Raw genomic sequence first — 18,815 nt, forward strand, 5'->3', positions numbered from 1 at the left:
ACTCTGCATATGCCGTGATTGTAGTAAAAACACACAGAAATGCTGGAGGAAGTCAGCCAGTCTCACAGTGTCCAAAGGAGGTAGAGATATATCACCAACATTTCAAATCTGAGTCCTTTTTCAAGGAATAAGAACAAGAAGGCATCAGAATAAAGACAAAACTGGAGGGGAGTCCAGGCCAACAAATGGTGTTAATTAGATGTGATAAGAAGAGAGGTGAGAAATGATTTCGGCTCTGTGAAAGGAGACAGAGGGAAAAGGGGAGGGGGGGAGAGAGAGAGAGAGAGAGAGAGAGAGAGAGAGAAAGAGAGAGAGAGAGAAAGAGAGAGAGAGGAAAGAGAGGAGAGAGAGAGGGGGAGAGAGAAGAGAGAGAAGGAGAGAGGAGAAAGAAAGAGAGACAGAGAGCGAGCAAGTTGGGGGAAAGGCGATGGGAGAAGAAGCGTTTAACGGAAACCAGAGAAGTCAAAGTTAATACCTTCCAGTTGACAGGTTCCCAGTCAGAAGATTAAATGTTGTTCTTCCAATGGGAATGCAACTGCCATTTACATCACAAAATCCATGACCATCAGAAGGGAGTGCAGGAGCATCAAAATCAGGACAGCCAGGCTGGGAAACAGCTTCTTCTGCAGGCTGTGAGATTGATGAACGGTATCCTGTAACTAAGTTAATTATTCCAAAATATTGATATGTATTCATTTAAAATTATATTTATACCTATATATGTATGTTATTTTGTGTGTGCATGCATGCGCACTGTGTGTACGCTGTTTCATAGGATTCTTTGTGAACAGTCAGATGATATTGAACTTGAACTTGAACATGAAACTGCTTTGGGCTAAAGTATGCCGTCAACAGATGCGGTGATAATGTTTTGTAAACATTCGGTGATTCTTCACTGCCAAAGAAAAATATGTGGTTCCAAATCCTGTCATTACTATTTCAAAGGAATGAAGCCACATTTCTCAAATGGAGTGGACGAAGGACAGCTTGGAACGCACATCAAATGGTAAGAGGTCAGGCATGGCCATTAACATCTTAATCATAAAAAAATACAGCAAAGTGGCTCAAATTTCACAAAGCAAGTAGTACTGATTAATTCAATACATATTTGGGAGTTTGGCTCACAAAGATAATTAGATTGCATGTGATAATTTATTGTCTCCTTGAAAGTTGATGGGTGAAATGGCAAGATGACTTATTTTTGAAACAACTATAAACCTTAAACAAGTAAAAACACAATGTTGGAGAAACTCAACGGTCATACAGTTTACTTTATATGGCAAAGATAGAGATACGTAACTGAAAGACTGTAGTCACCTGATCCAGTCTCCATCTATGCAATCCCTTCATCCTCCTGTGCCATTCACCTATAGCTCAGGCACCCTGCACTGCCACTGACATTTGACTTTTGTCCTTGAACTGAGCTGCAAGGTGTGGCTGCCACAGTTATCAGAGTTTAGCAATGTTCTCCTTAATGAAACATGATTTAGGTTGGGGAACATTCAAGCTGAATGTGGCTTGCGGCCAAAATACTTTTCCGTCCTCCTCCTCCTGTTGTCCTTTAACAACATGTCCTACACTGTTTGATCCCAAGCTCACTCCTGGAAAGAAGGCTGACTGGTGAATCCACCTCCTAGAACAACTGAAGTAAAAAGGAAAAGTCGGGGCACCAATGGATACAGGGAGCGGCACTGAATGGGAGGATGGATCAGCTCCTGAAAGAATGTTAGAGGGGACTCGATGGGCTGATTGGCCTACTTCTGCTCCGATATCTTGTGATATCAGGAACGTTCAGGCAGCATCTCTGAAAAGTGAAAGAGCCGACATTTTGGTTCTGGATTGTAGATCATTTATCGTTCCACAAACACTGCCTGAATTGCTCATTGTTTCAATTGCCAAGTTCAATTCCAGGTTTATTGTCACATCTACTAAGGTACAATGGAAAAGTTAATTTTGTGAGCATCCAGCTCCATAAAATCATGTCGAGTGGAAATTTAGAGAGTTGCAGAGAGGGATCAATTAGAACAGAGCAAAGGTAACATGATTTACTAGAGCAAGGTTCATTTCAGAGACTGATAATGGGGAGAAATTGAAGAGTAATCTAGTGGTGTGCGATCTTTTAAATTCTCCTGATGGAGGAGGGGGTAGAGAGTTTGGATGGGATGGGATGATCCTTTTACCAAAGCAGGAATAAATAGAGTTGGAGTTGATGGAGAAGGGGGTGGTGTTGTGAGATGGTCTGAGCTACATTCTCCATGCTCCACAGTTTCTTCTATTTGTGGTGGAGCAGTGTCTGCACCACACAGTGATGCATCTGCAGAACTTGTTGAGAGATGCAGTTCACAGGCGCAATTTCCTAAAACCTCAGAGGAAGTCGAGGGACCAGTGTACCTGCTTGGCCATTGCATTAGCATGGTTAGGCAAGGACTCGTTGCTGGAGCTGTTTATTCTTAGGGACTTAAAGCTGTCTACTCTCTCCACCTTAATGCAGGCCAGGGAGTGAGCACCACCTCTCCCCTGAAGTCTATGACCAGCTCCTGAACTTAGTGACTTTGAGAGAGAGATTGTTGTCCTGGCACCAAGCCATGAATCCCTCTATCTGCCTTCTTCTATTCTGATTCATTGCCTACGATGGTGGTGTCATCTGTTAATTTATAGATTACGGATGGAGTTGGCCACACAGTAAAGGGTGCAGTGGGAGTAGGAACTACCATATATACTCATGTAATCAACAATGCCATGTAAAAGTCCCGACCACGGATTCTTTCCTCGGCTGCTGCCCACTGGAGCTCCTGACGTCCCGACTATGAACTCTTGCCCTGGCCGCCCACACATCTGAGCTCTCGATGCCCTGAATGAAGATTTACCCAGCCATCTGAGCTCCCAATACCTTGAATAATGCAAGTACTTACCACAGTCAAAAGTTTGTCCCGTGTAAGAGTCAACTCTCCAAAATTTGACCCAAAAAATTGGTCCATAAAACTCAATAATTACATGAGTATAAATGGTATATCTCCATGTTTCCAGAATTTCCTGCTTTATTTAGGATTTACAACATGTGTATTTTTTCTTTCTTAGACAACTGGTTTGTGTAGAAGCCTCAAGATCAATAAAAGCACATCAGCACTTGTCGTGTCAGTCCCTGCAGAATTTTGCAATTTGGAAAATCAACCGTATCAGCTAGATTGCAACTGTAAGAATGACATTGGCCATTAACCTGTAATTATTTGATCATTCAAATAGAGGAAGGAGGGTGTTGGGCTGCACTGACAGAAGAGAGTGCTGGCTGAAGCATTCGTCATCAAACCGGCATTGCACACTGAATGATTTCAGAACAGGCTTCAAATGTTAAGCCTCTACTTCAGTAAAAGGGATGCTCTGCATTTTGGCTGGGCGCAAACATTACCCTGGGGCACCTGCAGAGCTACCCATCTCAATCTCACCCCCAACATGTAGGTGCCCACGGTTATCTGTCCAGAGACATTTCTGGCAGATAAATAGGAGAATGAGCATTCAACTCATGTCCAAAAAGATTAAATTCCCTCCTGAAGGAATATAAAAATCCTCATGAAAATTATAATAAAACACATACCTAATTATTTTTAATGCTCCTGTGAGATCTAGGGATATTCCACACATTCAACTTTCAGCGCTTTGCAAGGACACTTCCCTTCATGATGCCCTGGTCTGTTCTTCTGATCAACCACCACCTTTTTTACAGGACTTACACTTGCAACTGTAGTCAATGCAACAATTCTTTCCTTCCCACCATCCAAAGAACCATATCGTCTATCCAGATGAAGCAGTGATTCATTTGCTCTTCCGATCTAGAGAAGCATTCGGTATTCACAAAGTAGTCTCCTCTACATTGGAGAAACCAAATGCAGATTGTGTGACCACTTTCCAGAGCAGCTGCATTCAGTCCACAAGCATCCCTTGAGCTTCCCATCATCTGCCCCATTAACTCTCCATCTCACTCACACTCTGACCTATTGAACATAGTACACTACTGCACAGAACAGAGTCTTTGGCCCACGATGCTGTGCCAATCCATGTATACCTACCCAAAAAACTAAATCCTCTCTACCTCATAACCCTCTATTTTTCTTTCATCCATGTGCCTGTCGAAGAGTCTCTTAAATGCCCCTATTGTTCCAGCCTCCACCACCATCAAGCACCCTTAACTCTCAGTGTAAAATACTTACCCCTGATGTCTCCCCTAAACTTTCCTCCCCTCACTTTGTACAGTATTGGTCTGTGGCTTTCCATATGTCTGGGCACATTGTAGCTTCTTGGATTCAATTCTGAATTTGACAACTTAAGGTAACTTCATTTCTCTGTCTGTGCCAATCATTGATTTGTGATATTAACTCAGCTCCTTTGCTTCATTGTCTCTTTTCCTTTCTGAAAGTGGAGAACTTGTTCAGCCTGACATGCCAGGCATGTCTTCCTGCTCTGCACTTCACAACTCCTATTTTATTTTGTCTATGTTCTCACTCTCCAACTACTCCTATTCACTCATTGTCCAAATCATCTTGTTTACAACTTGACATCATGGTCACCCTGGATTCACATGACCAAAGACAATCTCCTCTGCCATTCTCTGAGGAAATTAACAAGATTCTTTTATCTCCTTCCCAGTTCTGACTCAAGATCTTTGACCTGAAACATTGACTCTGCTTCACTTCCCATGGATTGTTCCAAGGAAGCCAATATCATTTCATTAATTGTCCCCCTAATTCCATGGAGGGATTTCAGGTGACAACTCTGGACAGACAGTCTTGTTCGCAGCATAATTGGTCTGACAATTGAAACATCAGGTCACTGTACCTTTCTCTTGTCTTGGTGTTGTTCCTGACCGAGGAGTTAAGCCCGTGGAGTTAGTTGGTGGGTTTCCATTAAACAGTAACCACATTTCTGAATAAAATCTCAAAAGAAAAAAAATCCATGGATGTGGTTTATCTGCAATAATAAAAGAAAATGCTGAAATAAGTCACGCTGGCATCTACTGAGAGATAAGTAGAGATAATATTAATTGCAGGTTGCTAATATTTTTAAAGACTTCTTATAGGAGATATTGACCTGAAATATAGTAAAACAAGAAAGTCTGGAGATGCAGTGATTGCAGTTTAATACACAAATATGTTGGGGAAACTCAGCACATCACTCACTGTCCATAGGAAGCAAAATATATATCATCGTTTCACTACCATTTTGGGCTCCAAACAGTCCTTCCAAGTGAAGCAACACTTCACGTGAATCTGCAGGGGTCGTCTAGTGCATTTGCTGCTCCTGTTTTGGTATCCTCTACATCGAAGAGACTAGACACAGACTGGATCAGTTTGCTGAGTACCTTCCCTTTGTCCACTGCAATTACAGAGACCTGCCAGTGGCCAATCTTTTCAATTCACACCCCATGTCTGTCTATGGCCTCATGCATTGCCAAACCGAGGGCACCTGCAAATTGGAGAAACAGCATCCAATATTCCATCTTGGAACTCTAGAACCAGATGGTATCAACAACGACTTCTCCAGTTTCCATTCGGCTCCTCCCCTGTCTCACTCTCTCTCTCTTTTTCTATCTTTCCTCCAGCTGCCCTCCCCTCTCCATTCAGAGAGCCATCGCCCCCCTCATCACTTCTCAAGTTTTTTCTCTTCTGCCTTCCCACCCATATCCACTCATGACCTCTTGCCTGTTAGCATGTATTCCTCCCCTGCCCCTTCTTTCCTCCTCTCCTCACTTTTTAATTCAGGCACCTGCCTGTGCTTTGCTCATCCCTTGACAAAGGCTCAGGCCTGAAACGTTGATTATATATCTTTGGTTCCTATGAGGTTGATCATTTCTCGTACTTTTGAATTATTTGGCTGTATATTTAGCCAAACAGCCAACAATGGGAGCAGGCTTCAAATCCATGCGCATGCGAAATGATGTTACACTAGTGCCAAAGGCAAGGATCCATGCCAGCCAGGAATACCAAATGATGATTTAGGTTTCTCGATTTACTCATTCAATGATGAGAACATCAAGGGCAAGGGCAGGATTTACTGATGACCTCGGAACTCAGTGATTGATTATGTGGGCCATCTCAACAAAGCATGGCAGATTTTCTTCCTTGATTGAAAGATATTAATAGTTGTCAGGGTTTTTTATTAAAACAATCCATGTTTAATGGCAACTTTTTAAGTTTCAGATTTAGTTGAATTTAAATTCCCTAGTTGCCATGTGAGATTCAAGTTCATAACTTCAACTTTGTGGTCTAAGCCTCTACATGATTATCCAGTAATTTAAAAGATATATTGCCATACTCATTGCAGCACTCCTTTGCAGTCCCCACCAACTCAGAGACACACCCTTGATTAATTTGAATCACTCCACATGATCTCAAGAAATAGCTACGAGCACCAGATAGAGCAAGGATTATGGGATCCGACAAACTCTTAGCTAAAATACTGAAGATTTCAGCTCTAAATTCCTCCACAGCTGTAACATTGGCACCTCCCCAACAATGTGGAAACTTCTCCAATCATCTCCTGTTAACAAATCCAATCTGTCTAATTACTGCCCAGTCTCCTCTCAATCATGGGCAAAGTGATGGAAAGTCTCATTGACAGGTGCTGTCAAGCAGCACTTATAATAATTCCTCCATTTACAAACATTCAATTTACAAATTTTGTTATCATGGTATTGACTCTCAAGGGTTTGTGCCTTAAATCTACAAAGCTACTCTTTTTCACTACACTATTTATGTACAGGAATATCCCACATCAAAATGCCCACAATGTGCTTCTTCCAGTCTTTTAAGATTCAAGATTCAATGTACTGTCATGTAATAAAAACAGTGTCCTAGTACACAGAATTGCTTTTTCTCTGCTGTAAGGCAGACAGATTCGCCATCAGCAGAAATTGCCTGAAGTGTCTCTTATCGTCAGAGAAAGAGAAGAAAAGGGAGCTCCCCCTCAGAGTCACCAAGTGTCCATGGATTCACCTCCTGTGTTCACACAGCCTCTGCAGCTATACAAAGTCCAGTCCAAACCTTCGGCAACCCGAGCTCCAGATCTGAACCTCCGACAGGATTGGCAACCCTTTAACCTCCTTGGCACCCTCTCGGAACTCGGTCCCAAATACCCATCAGCCAGTCTCGAGCCAATCTCCAGCTGCCGGATGTGAGTCCCTTGTCTGCAGTCTCCAGCAGCCCCTAGTCTGCATGGGTTCCTCTGCTCGAATCACCAACAGCCTGCTACCTGTGTGTTCCTCAGCCTCACTGGTCCACCAGCATGGTCACTGTCTTGTGGGACTTCTGCTTCTTCTTCTCAGATGAGGGTGATCTCCCTGTTTTCTGGTGCCCATGCCAGTCCTGTGCTTCCTTGGAGTCTGCAACCTCTCATGGCTATTGGTTTTTAAGGAAACTTTTCCCAGATACCCATCCAGTGAACTCACCAAACCGTCCATTAATGTTTAGCTGGATTTCACTGGGGCCACTCAGCTTGTGTCTTCTTCACACCATTGGTCCAAACATGTACCAAAGCATGAAAAGTCAGAGGTAAGGGAATGACAGCTCAGAATGGCAAAGTAACATTGGATCTGGTGTGGCATCGGGAGCCATGGTAACTGGGCACCAAGGAAAATACTTCATTGCTTGATCATATCTTGAACCTTGCAAGTTGCTTAAAACCAAATACCTTGGCCTCTGGAGTATCATTCGGCAGTGTCTTAGTATTGATCATTTTCATCTGTTTCATCAATGTTGTTCCAATTTCAGAATGGAAATGAAGATTTTCACCAATGATGCAGCAAGATGGAAATAACATTAGGACATGGACTGGTAAGTACTCTGTAAAAGTGAGAATAGCATCTCAGACAGAGGAGTTCAAGTGTCTTATTATCTGACTGTATATGTACAACCAGATGAAACAGCATCTCTCTGGGCCATGGTGCACACACATACACAATACACAGCACATGATAATCATATATATATACATACAGATGTAATATAAAATAAATATACCTCATCAACCTCACAGCCTATGGGAAGAAACTATTTTCCTGCCTGGCAGTTCCTTATTTTGATGCTTCTGGTTTCAACTTCCTTCCCTTGACTTTCAAAAGCGTGTCCCTCACTTACCTTCTAAGGGTCAACAGTGATCCAAAAATACTACCGAATCAGCATGGAGGCTACAGGTTGGGTATGTTCTGGTGAATTAATAATCCCCTGACTCTCCAAAGCTTTTACTTCATCCAGAGGTTCTAGTGTATTGGCATTCTCCACCTGGCTGAAGAAACCCATCTATCATTCAGCACGAAGTTGCCTCATTGATTGATACCTCATTTAGCACCATGAATGTTTAGTTTTTTCACCAGAGACACATTACAATTGTACCATCCAGGGAGTATTTCTCAACCTCGTGGTGCATAGACGGCTCGTGGTCCACAAGCTTGTTATTGCTGTGGCAAAGAGAAATATTACTAATATAATCAACAAGTAATATGTCAAAGAAATACATTTCAAAATGTATTTATGAGCATCAAAAACAACTTTGTACACGTTAAACAGATGTACACGGTATAATCAACAGATGAACTATTTTCATCACATATACAAACATTTACATGCACCCTCAGAAACACCCTGGACCCCCCACTGCATGACCACCATGGCACCTTTGCTGACAGTATATTACCGATGGTACTGGTACAACCATCTCACGGTTAATCTTCTATCCATAAGCACTCGTAATTTGGAGGGAAAAAAATGCATAAATTAATTTAAAAAAAATTTAGACATACAGCATGGTAACGGGACCTTTTGGCCCACATGCACCGTGCCACCCAATTACACTTAATTAACCTACAACCCCTGTATGTTTTTTGAAGGGTTGCCATTTGGGGAATTTTCTTCTGGTGTGGATTTTGAATTCTCTTAATGTGGATTTGATTTTCTCCAGTTTAATAAAGAAACTGATATCCCTAATCCATTGTGTAATAGAAGGACCCCTATCAGATTTCCAGAATAACAAAATTAGACACTTGGCTGATAGGGGATGTAAATACTACCGCGTCTTTCTACAGGGAGTTGGGGAAAGTAATTAAATTTGATGATTTAAAAAAAACATGAAAATTTCTAAAACAAAAATCGCAACAGTGATCTCAGCAGTCCACTCCCACTCTCTCCCCCACCTCTTACTGGTGGGTTTGTTATAGGTGGTGTGGGGATGAGAAAAGGTTGAAGACCATTGATCTAGAGCAGAGGTTTTCAAACTGCCCCTCTCGACTCACATTCCACTTTAAGTCTTCCCTGTGCCATAAGTGCTCTGTGATTAGTAAGGGATTGCTTAAGGTGGATTGTGAGTCAAAAGAAAAGGTTTGAAAAACCACTATTTTTAATCACACCTAATTGATTCGCTATGTGCACGGTTTCAGAACTCCAAAGGAAATGGGCCAATGACAATTTTTCTCAAGCAAAATATTTCCCCACTCACATAGGGATTACTTACAGCTGAATGTGAGTTTGGGGGGCAGTTTGAAAACCACTGTTCACCTTTCCACATTGTGACCTCTGTAACCAAGGACAATGGCAGCAGGCCTAATGAAACATCACAACTGGCAGGTTCTCCTTCAGACAACCCACTACCCTGACCTGGAAATATTATTCCCATTGTCATCTTCATTTTCACTAGATCTAAATCCTGAAACTCCCTTCTCAATAGCAGTATAAGAGGACCTCTACCAGAAAGGATTTAGGGGAATGAAGGGACTATGTATAAAAAGTGCTGTAATATCTACAGGGTCAAACCAAAATGTACACCAATACCCTTTAATAAAATCTGGAATGTGCTCTTTAAATTGTTAATTGTTTGATTCCAAATTTAAAACTGTGGATATCAAGGGCAAATAAAGGAAAACATGTGTATTTGTCCCAAACATTATAGATGGAAGTGTACAGGGTTGTACTCACTGGAATTTTGAAGAATCAGAGGGGATCTCATTGAAACACCAATTTATTACAGGACCGACAGGTTAGATGCAGGGAGAATATTCCCAATGTTGGGGAAGTCCTAAACAAGGGGCTACATGGTTACTGGGGGAAGCCATTTAGGTCATTTAGCAATTAAGGAGAAACGTCTTCACTTGGAGAATTGTGAATTTGTGGAACTCCCTACCACAGAAAGCTGTGGAGACTAGTTCATTCTATATCTTCAAAAGGGGTGGATGTGCTCCTATTAGCTAAAGGGATCAAACATTATGGAGAGAAAGCAGGGATTGGGTACTGAGACCACATGATCAGCCATGATTGGTGTTGCAGGCTGGAATGGATTTTCCTGCATCTACTTTGTATGATTTCTCACATTATGCAAAGTATGAAATGGGATGTTTTTACCTCCTCCGGAGAGACCCGACGAGGCTTTGATTTATTTTATCAGATGAAAAACAGTGTCTCGACAGGGCGATGCCATGTAGCATCAGCTGACATACTTTAATAACCTCAACTTTCTAGAGGGGCTCTTAAACCCACTTTCTTCTGGGATACCACTGACACTCTCTACCTAATTGAAAGAGCAACTACTGATGGACCAGAAATTCTTATCAGCCGTTTAGCTGCACCATCCCACCCTTCATCCTGCAGTTATCACTAGCACCAGCCATCAAAACCACAGCTCTCCACCACCAGCAGCCGGTTAATCCAGATCAGGGAATTCACAGCCAGCCAACGCCAGAATCCATCCAAACCCCCAAAAGCAATCACCTGCTGCTGGTTAATCCACACCAGATAAACCGCAGGCAGCTATTGGCAGCTGGTTAATCCACACCAGATAAACCGCAGGCAGCTATTGGCAGCTGGTTAATCCACACCAGATAAACCGCAGGCAGCTATTGGCAGCTGGTTAATCCACACCAGATAAACCGCAGGCAGCTATTGGCAGCTGGTTAATCCACACCAGATAAACCGCAGGCAGCTATTGGCAGCTGGTTAATCCACACCAGATAAACCGCAGGCAGCTATTGGCAGCTGGTTAATCCACACCAGATAAACCGCAGGCAGCTATTGGCAGCTGGTTAATCCACACCAGATAAACCGCAGGCAGCTATTGGCATCTGGTTAATCCACACCAGATAAACCGCAGGCAGCTATTGGCAGCTGGTTAATCCACACCAGATAAACCGCAGGCAGCTATTGGCAACACAGCAGCCAATCATCATCATTACATGGATCAGCAGAAGGTAGCAAGCAGAGCCAGGCTCCGACCATCCCATCTATTACAGGAGTCTGAAGAAGATGGCCAACACCACCAGCCTGGTTACAACCTCTTCTCATTGCTACCTGAAGACCAGCAATACTAGTTTCAAGAACCAGTTTCTTTCCAACAGCTATCAGACTCTTGAATCTCCCCTTGCTACCACCCTAGTGATCTGTATAAATAGGGGCAATGAGTCAGCATACAGGAGGGAGAATGAAAACTTGGCAATATGGTGTACTAATAACAACCTCTCACTCAATGTCACTAAGACCAAGGAGCTGATTGTGGACTTCAGGAAAGGAAATAGAGGTGTACAATGCAATGATCATTGGGTTGGTGAGGGTGAACCCATTTAAATTCCCAGGAATCACTATCTCTAAGGACCTTTCCAGGACTCATCACACTAATGTCATTGTGAAGAAAGCATGTCAGTACCTCTACTTCATGAGGAGTTTGCGGAAGTTTGGTTTGTCATCAGAAACCATGGCAAATTTCTACAGATCTACAGTGGAACATGTGCCAACTGGCTCCTCATGGTCTGGTATCTCTGAGCCATCATGAGATACCTCTGAGCAGAAAGCCCTGCAAAAGCTAGTGGACGCAGCACAGTACGTCACAGATAAAACTCTCCTCACCATCAAGAACATCTACAGGGAACCCTACCATCAGAGAGCAGCAGCAATTATCAAGGATCCACGCCACACAGGGCTTGCTCTGTTCTTGCTGCTGCCATCAGGAAAGACATACGGGTGCCACAACCATGTTCAGGAATAGTTGCTATCTCTCAACAATTCATTTGGTTAAATATTACAATTTTTTTACAAGTATCTTTTTGGCTGCAGCAGGTAAGAAATTTGGTCCATATGTACATTGTGCAACGCGAAGGACAATAATCTTTTATCATTATCGCCCACAGAGGATTCTTGTGTTTGAGAGGAGGTAAGAGAGGCAGGATACATTTCATTAGGGGATTTAATATTTAGCTTTTAAATTTGTGGAATCACGGACTAAAAGTCAATTTATGCCAGTGAAGACGAGCACATTTTTCTCCTAACATTAACAGCTATCTCATTTCAGATGGATCAAAAACTGCTTCAATGTTATACACTGTTAGAATAAAATATCCAACTGATTAGTTATCAACAACAGGTACAAAACCACAAGCAAATTGAAAAGTCATCTCTTTTCAGTAGTGTTCCTTGACTTCAAAGGCTGCAGTTCCTTGTCTGTGTGGATTTCCTATGTATTTATTTATGGTAAAGCCTCAGATCCCCAGTGCTTAGCTAAACACAATCTGGTGCAGGAACTCAGCAAGTCGGGCAGCATCAATGGGAGAATAAAAATAGTTGATGTTTTGAGCTGAAGCTCTTTATCAAGTCTGGGGAAATATAGAAGAGAAACCAATGTATGGAGGAGAAGCTTCCAAGGGATTCTGCTCAAAACATAAGCATTTTTTCTTCTCGACCCACTGAGTTCCCCCAGTGGAAGGTGTTTCGCTTCAGATCCCAGCATCTGCAGTCTCCTGTGTGATCCCAGGTCTCTGTTGAATTTCCTTTGTAGAGGCTCAGCTCTGATGGAGCATTATTCTCGCCTGCAGCCTCACACACTATCTCATGGTAGAATGCTGAACTTTCAAGAGCTACGGTGCTGTCTGAAGCTTTCCCTTGCACTGAATACTTCCTGTGCAGAATTAATTCATGCTCAAGTTTATTATCATTTGACTGTACAGCATTTCTTCAGTCCACAGTCCACACACATACACAGAGAATACACAGTACATAATAAAGATATAATTAAAAAAAATAGATATAAATATTTTGGGATGATTACTTGGTTACAGCATACCATTTTTATCAATCACAGCTGGTGGGAGAAAGCTATTTCCTGATTTTGATGCTCCTGTACCTCCTTCTTAATGTTAGTGGGTTAAATATACTGGGTGCTGAATGGAGTGGAGCTTCAATAATCCTTTGATCTCCATTTAAGTAATGCTTCTGGTGAATGTTGGCACTAGAAGAAGGGAAGACGCCAGTGATCTTCTCAGCCGTTTTGATGTAGTGGCACCCGGTCCGATGCTTTGCAGCTACTGACCCACACAATGATATAGCCGGACAGGACACTTGCTATTGTTCTCCTGTGAAAAGTTCTCAAGATGGGGGCTAATGTAGGCTCTGCCGTGCCTTCCTGAGTAGTGAGGAGGAGTGGTGGGTCCAGGATTGGTCATCCTTTATATGCACACCAAGGAACTCTGTGCCCTTCACTCTCTCCATTGATGTGCAATGGAAAGTTGTCAAAATTTGTCCCCCTGAAGTTGACATCATCTCCTTTGCTTTGATCACGCTGAGATGCAGGTTGTTGTTCTTGCACTATTTTACAAGCCGCCACTAAAATTAAGCCGGTTAAAAGTAGTTGACCAAGCCTGTCAATTATCAGTTCTCAACCTTAGAGACAAATTCACAATAAAACAATTTAACTGTTTTTAAATTCACAAGGATCACCGAATGCCTGACTCACTCCTCTTTATAGTTTTCTAGACATTTGGAGACAAAGAACAACAATGGCGCAGTAAAGCCTCGTTTTTCATTCTCATCCTTGTTCTCAAATCCCTCCACGGCTTTGCCAATCCATATTTCTCTCATCTCCTCCTTCCAATAACCAAACAAGATATATTTGCTCTATCTCTTAGTGCATTTCTGATTTTAAATCTCCCACTCATGGTGACCATGCTTTCAGCTGAAAGGACTGAAACTCCAAAGCTTCCTTTAATCTACCCTCCTCTTTATCTTGTTTGTCACCCTTGATGCGCTCTTTAAAATCTGGTAAGCCTTTGCCCTTGTATCTCTTATGGCCTGGTTTTGTGTTTGCTGGATCACCCCCTGACATTTGACATTTTATGTTAATGGTTTTAGATAAGTACCACTTTTAGTTGATGTTCTGGGCAGACGACGGTACTAAGTCATGTTACAGGAGGTTGCTTTTATATTCAGCAGTGAAAGTGGATAGCCTTAATGATGCTCAATTCATTGGCAAGTCTTAAAGATCTCTACCTCTTCCTTATCCCTTCAGTTCTTAACAAAAATAAATCCATCTAAATCTCACATCCTTGCTGTAATGTACTTTCCAACAATTAATTACATTTCCAGTGAAGTAGCTGAGGATGCCTTTCATATGGGTTTCCTTGGTGGGAATGATGTTGAGCTTCCATGAGTTGTTGTCTGATGTGCACATTTCCAGGTGGTTGGTGAAAAATTCCATCACACTCCTAATTTAGTCTTGGAATGAATGGAATGGACTTTGGGAGTCAGCAGTTTAGGCACTTGCTTTTGATGTACTCTTATGGGACTTTTGTGGGTTCTAATAAGACATACAGCATGGTAACAGGCCCTTCTGGCCCATGAGCCCGTGTCGCCCAAATGCACCAATTAACCTACAACCCCTATATGTTTTTGAAAGTTGGGAGGAATCTGGAGGAAACCCATGCAGTCATGGAGAGAACGTACAAACTCCTTACAGATTCGGATTCTAACCTGGGTCCCTGGCATTGTAATAGCACGGCACTAACCTTTCACTTCATGGATGCTGCCTGACTCGCTGAATCCTGCCGTTTGCTCATTCTTTGCTCAAGATTCCAGCCCCTGCAGGTTTGATGAAATGTGCCTGATCATTTAAATTGAGAGTGGCTTGATATTGCCAGGGTGTTCTGGTTTATTGTCAATAAGAATCCAAGTGCAGAGGGAATTGTCCTGTATGCCAAGCTACAGGTGTGGCATAGCACCTGAAATATGAAGGCACAATAGAATGGCACCAGAAAGAAGCATCTTTTAATCTAGTCTAGGGGTCTTGTACAGTGGGGATCTCTATGCCTGCTAATGTTGAGGGAATGAAACATCTTGCTTCATCAGCACATTTACTGGACAAGATGGGGCAAAAGTGCATCAATATTTTTCAAGCTGCTCAACGCAGATTCTCAACTTGCATGCATTACAACTGTTCTGTTTGTACACTACCTGCTGCATTTCAGTATGGGCACCCTTGCTTGGATGGCACACAAAACAAAGCTTTTCCCTGTATCTCTGATATTTGTGGCATTGAACAATTCAGTACACAAAGGAGAGCAACTAATTGAATTACGTGGCACTTGTCAGCTCACAATGCTGGCAAACCCTCAGAGAAGAGCAGTTCACCTCTTATCAAGCAACAACCTCCATCATTTCTTCAATGAACTGGTTTGCCTTATACAATAACACATTGCTGAAATACTCAGGGCGAGCCTGGAATGAAGCCAAGGCGATGAAAATGGGAACCGTGATCACCTTCACAGTCAGAGGCAAAACAATCTGCCAAATCAGCTCCCGCAGCTAGGATTGCAGCATGTAGCCGATCCTGAACCATGACCACCTGAAAGCACATTGCAGGTAAGCCCTCTTGCTCAGAATCTCACATCACTCTCCTCCTCCCTATTCTAGCAGACTGTTCATGTCTGTGAAACGAGTTGAACAAGAAATTCTGCAGAGGCTTGGGTCGCGTGCAATACACAAAAGTGATGGAGAAACTCAGAAGAATCTGTATCCATAGGGTCACCAACATTTTGCATGTATATGAAGAAGGGCCCAGGCCCAAACCATCGGTTGCCCTTTACTTCCTGATGCACCATCAATGACTCCAAAAGACTGAAGTTGAGCCAACTGACAGGCTTTTATTTGCTACAGAACAAAGGCATGTCCATGCTGATCAACTGTCCTGCACTGGGGAGGGGGCTGTGGAACAATCACCTTTATTCAGGAGCCTACGGAAGGGGCCACAGGTACAGTCGGCCAATGGATGTGCTCAAACAGATAAATATATACATACTGTGGTTTATCACTTCTTAATGATGCTGTGCAACCTGCTGAGTTATTCCAGCACGCTTGTGTAATGTGCTCAAGTCTGTGAAACCTCTTCTCTCCTCCACTATTTTGGAGACCCAGGATCAATGCATCTATTTCTGACAGTGTATGGATTTGAAAACCTATACTGTACTGGTGATGAATATAACCTCAAATGAAGTCACACAACTCACTGAAGAGATTAAGAATGTGATCTCTTTAAACAAGGTAGTTAATTGCAGTTCTCTCAGAGAAATTTTATTCGCAATTGATTACCAACAAATCTGATAGCCATTGAGTATTCTAACTGAGGAGATTTGGCATGTTGTGACATATCCTACTCTGTCAATCTTCTACATGTGCACTGTGGAAAATATACTGACTGGTTGCATCACAGTCAGGTTGGGAATTCGAATGCCTAAGAATGCAAGAGAGTCCAGAAGGTAACAAACATACTTTAATCTCCCATCCATTGAATATGTCAATGCGGGCATTGCCTCAAGAAGGCAGCCAACATCATAAAGGTCTCCCATCACAACCTCTTCTCACTGATACCTTCTGGGAGATGGTACAGAAGCCTGAAGACCAGGTTCTGCTTTAATTAATTAGGTTAATTATTGAAGTGATGCATAGACTGCCACTTAAATAATGGCCAATGTGATTGCGTTGTTAAGGGAAATAGACACGCATTGATGTGAAGGTTCAAATCTGGAACCTGGGCTACTGATGGTTTGGACTGGACTTTGTGTGGCTGTGGCAGTACTGGGAGTGAAACCACGGACACTTGGTTACTCTTCTCTTTCTCTGACTGTAAGGCGCTTCAGGCAATTTCTGATGCTGCCGAATCCATCTACTTCATGGAAAACAAAAGCAAATTCTGTGTCGTCATATTGCACTGCATATAATTTGTCCAGCACTCCGCCTCTGCTTCCGCATGGACTCCTGCTGAAATCATTGGTAACATGAGCTCACGATCCAAACCTCCGATACAAGCAGGAAGTCTTCAGCCCCTGAGGCATGAGAACACCACCCTTCCCCTTCCTGACTTGGAAATATATTGGGTGGAAATGTTATTGTTCCCCTGCATTTTCACTGAATCTCATCCCTGTATCTCACTCTCCAAAAGCACTGAGGGAGCACCTTCACCACCTCGTGGTTCTAGATGGCAGCTCACCATCAAAGTCTCGAGAGCAATGAGCAATGGGCAATTAATACCAGGTTGCCAACCATGCCAAATCCTCAAAATTAAGAAAAGAAATATTTCTCTGGTATCTTGTATTGAACTGTGTAAGAAATATTTTCCATGGGGTTCATTCAGGAGTCTGATAACAGCAGGAAAGAAACCAAGTTTGTTTGAGAACAATAAAGATTCCTTTATTGTCATGAACCTAATAAACATTTAACTTTTGTTTGCCATAAAGGCACACAGAGGTGCTACAAACACACCATAATTAAGAAAAAGAGAAGCAAAAGAGTCCCCTCAGAGACCCTGAGTGTCTGTGGATTTGCCTTGTGCTCTTCTAAAATCTCTGAGCTGCACAGCCTCCTGCTCGTTCCAGTGGTGAACGTGCTCTTCTAGTTCTGAACCTCCGATGCAAATGGGAGGTTTCAGTGTCCACACAGATTCCCCCTTTCAATGCTGCACCTGTCGACATCGTTCAGGGATGCTGGTGACATGCAAAATCTCCTCAGGGTTCGGAGGAAGAGGAGACACTGACATGCTTTGTTGACTATTGCATCATTGCGGGTGGAACAGAACAAGTTATTGGAGATGTTTACTTCAAGTAAGTTAAAGGTGTCTACTATCTCCACCTCAGCAGCATTGATGCTGACGGTGGAGTGATCTCAGCCCCTCCTCCAGAAGTCTATGGCCAGCTTCTTAGTCTTGCTGATATTGAGTGAGAGCTTGCCCTGACATCACTATCTCTCTTTGGAACTCCACCTCATCGTCATTTGAGATTCTGCCCACGATGATGGTGTCATCCACGAATTTAAGAAGTTTCATCAGGCATAAGCCTGGATTTTTGAATGTTAAAATGTGACCATAGCATTTGTAGCCTCACCAAACTTTGTTTTAGAGTCTTGATCATCCTTTTTCTACATCAAATCCAAGATGCCTGTATCAAAACATTAACTTAATTTCTCATTTCCTGGTTGGACCTGCTGAGTATTTTCAGCATTTTCTTGTCTTTTTTTCTGTCCAAGATATTGGCTTTGGTGAAAACCCTTATGCTGTAAGTTTACCAATGGGGAAATCCCATCAAACCGCTTGTTCCCTTACCACTGCACATGATATTAGATCCTGATAATGGGACAGCAAGCAGATTGCTGCTTGGGGTGGGGAATCCCATTTGATCCCCTCAATCACTGATTTACTTTTTAATTTCCATCACAGCCAGAGATTCCATAATCTATTCTGCTTTCGTACCGCCCTCCCCACCGCCCCCCCCCCCCCCCACTCTCCAATTTAGTTAACATGCTGTAATCATTTGGATCTCACTGAAAAATCTCAGAGTTGTATGTGATGTCATGTATGTACTCTGACAGTAAAATGAACTTTGAATTTTGGTCTTCTTTTCTATATTTTCCTGTTAATGCATTTTTAAAAAATCTTTTATTTGTTTTGATTAATCATTTCCTATTCTCCAGTAAACATCTTTACAGTTCATTGCTTCTCTTTTCCTCTATTTTTCAGACTTACAGCATTGGCTG

The 18,815-nt window shown here is 42.5% G+C and overlaps 2 long non-coding RNA genes across 2 annotated transcripts in view; one reads left to right on the forward strand and one right to left on the reverse strand.

Annotated features, from left to right (window-relative positions):
• Positions 1 to 917: 917 nt before the first annotated feature.
• The window catches only part of LOC138747388 (uncharacterized), a 35,171-nt gene continuing 17,273 nt past the window's right edge, over positions 918 to 18,815 (forward strand). The window contains exons 1-2 of the long non-coding RNA XR_011347468.1: positions 918 to 1,006; positions 7,761 to 7,823. This is a non-coding gene — a long non-coding RNA (uncharacterized lncRNA). The remainder of the gene's footprint in view (positions 1,007 to 7,760; positions 7,824 to 18,815) is intronic.
• The window catches only part of LOC138747387 (uncharacterized), a 34,580-nt gene continuing 20,600 nt past the window's right edge, over positions 4,836 to 18,815 (reverse strand). Inside the window, exon 3 of the long non-coding RNA XR_011347467.1 lies at positions 4,836 to 4,962. This is a non-coding gene — a long non-coding RNA (uncharacterized lncRNA). The remainder of the gene's footprint in view (positions 4,963 to 18,815) is intronic.

Source organism: Narcine bancroftii, chromosome 12, assembly GCF_036971445.1.
Source record: "Narcine bancroftii isolate sNarBan1 chromosome 12, sNarBan1.hap1, whole genome shotgun sequence".
Classification (NCBI taxonomy): Eukaryota; Metazoa; Chordata; class Chondrichthyes; order Torpediniformes; family Narcinidae; genus Narcine; species Narcine bancroftii.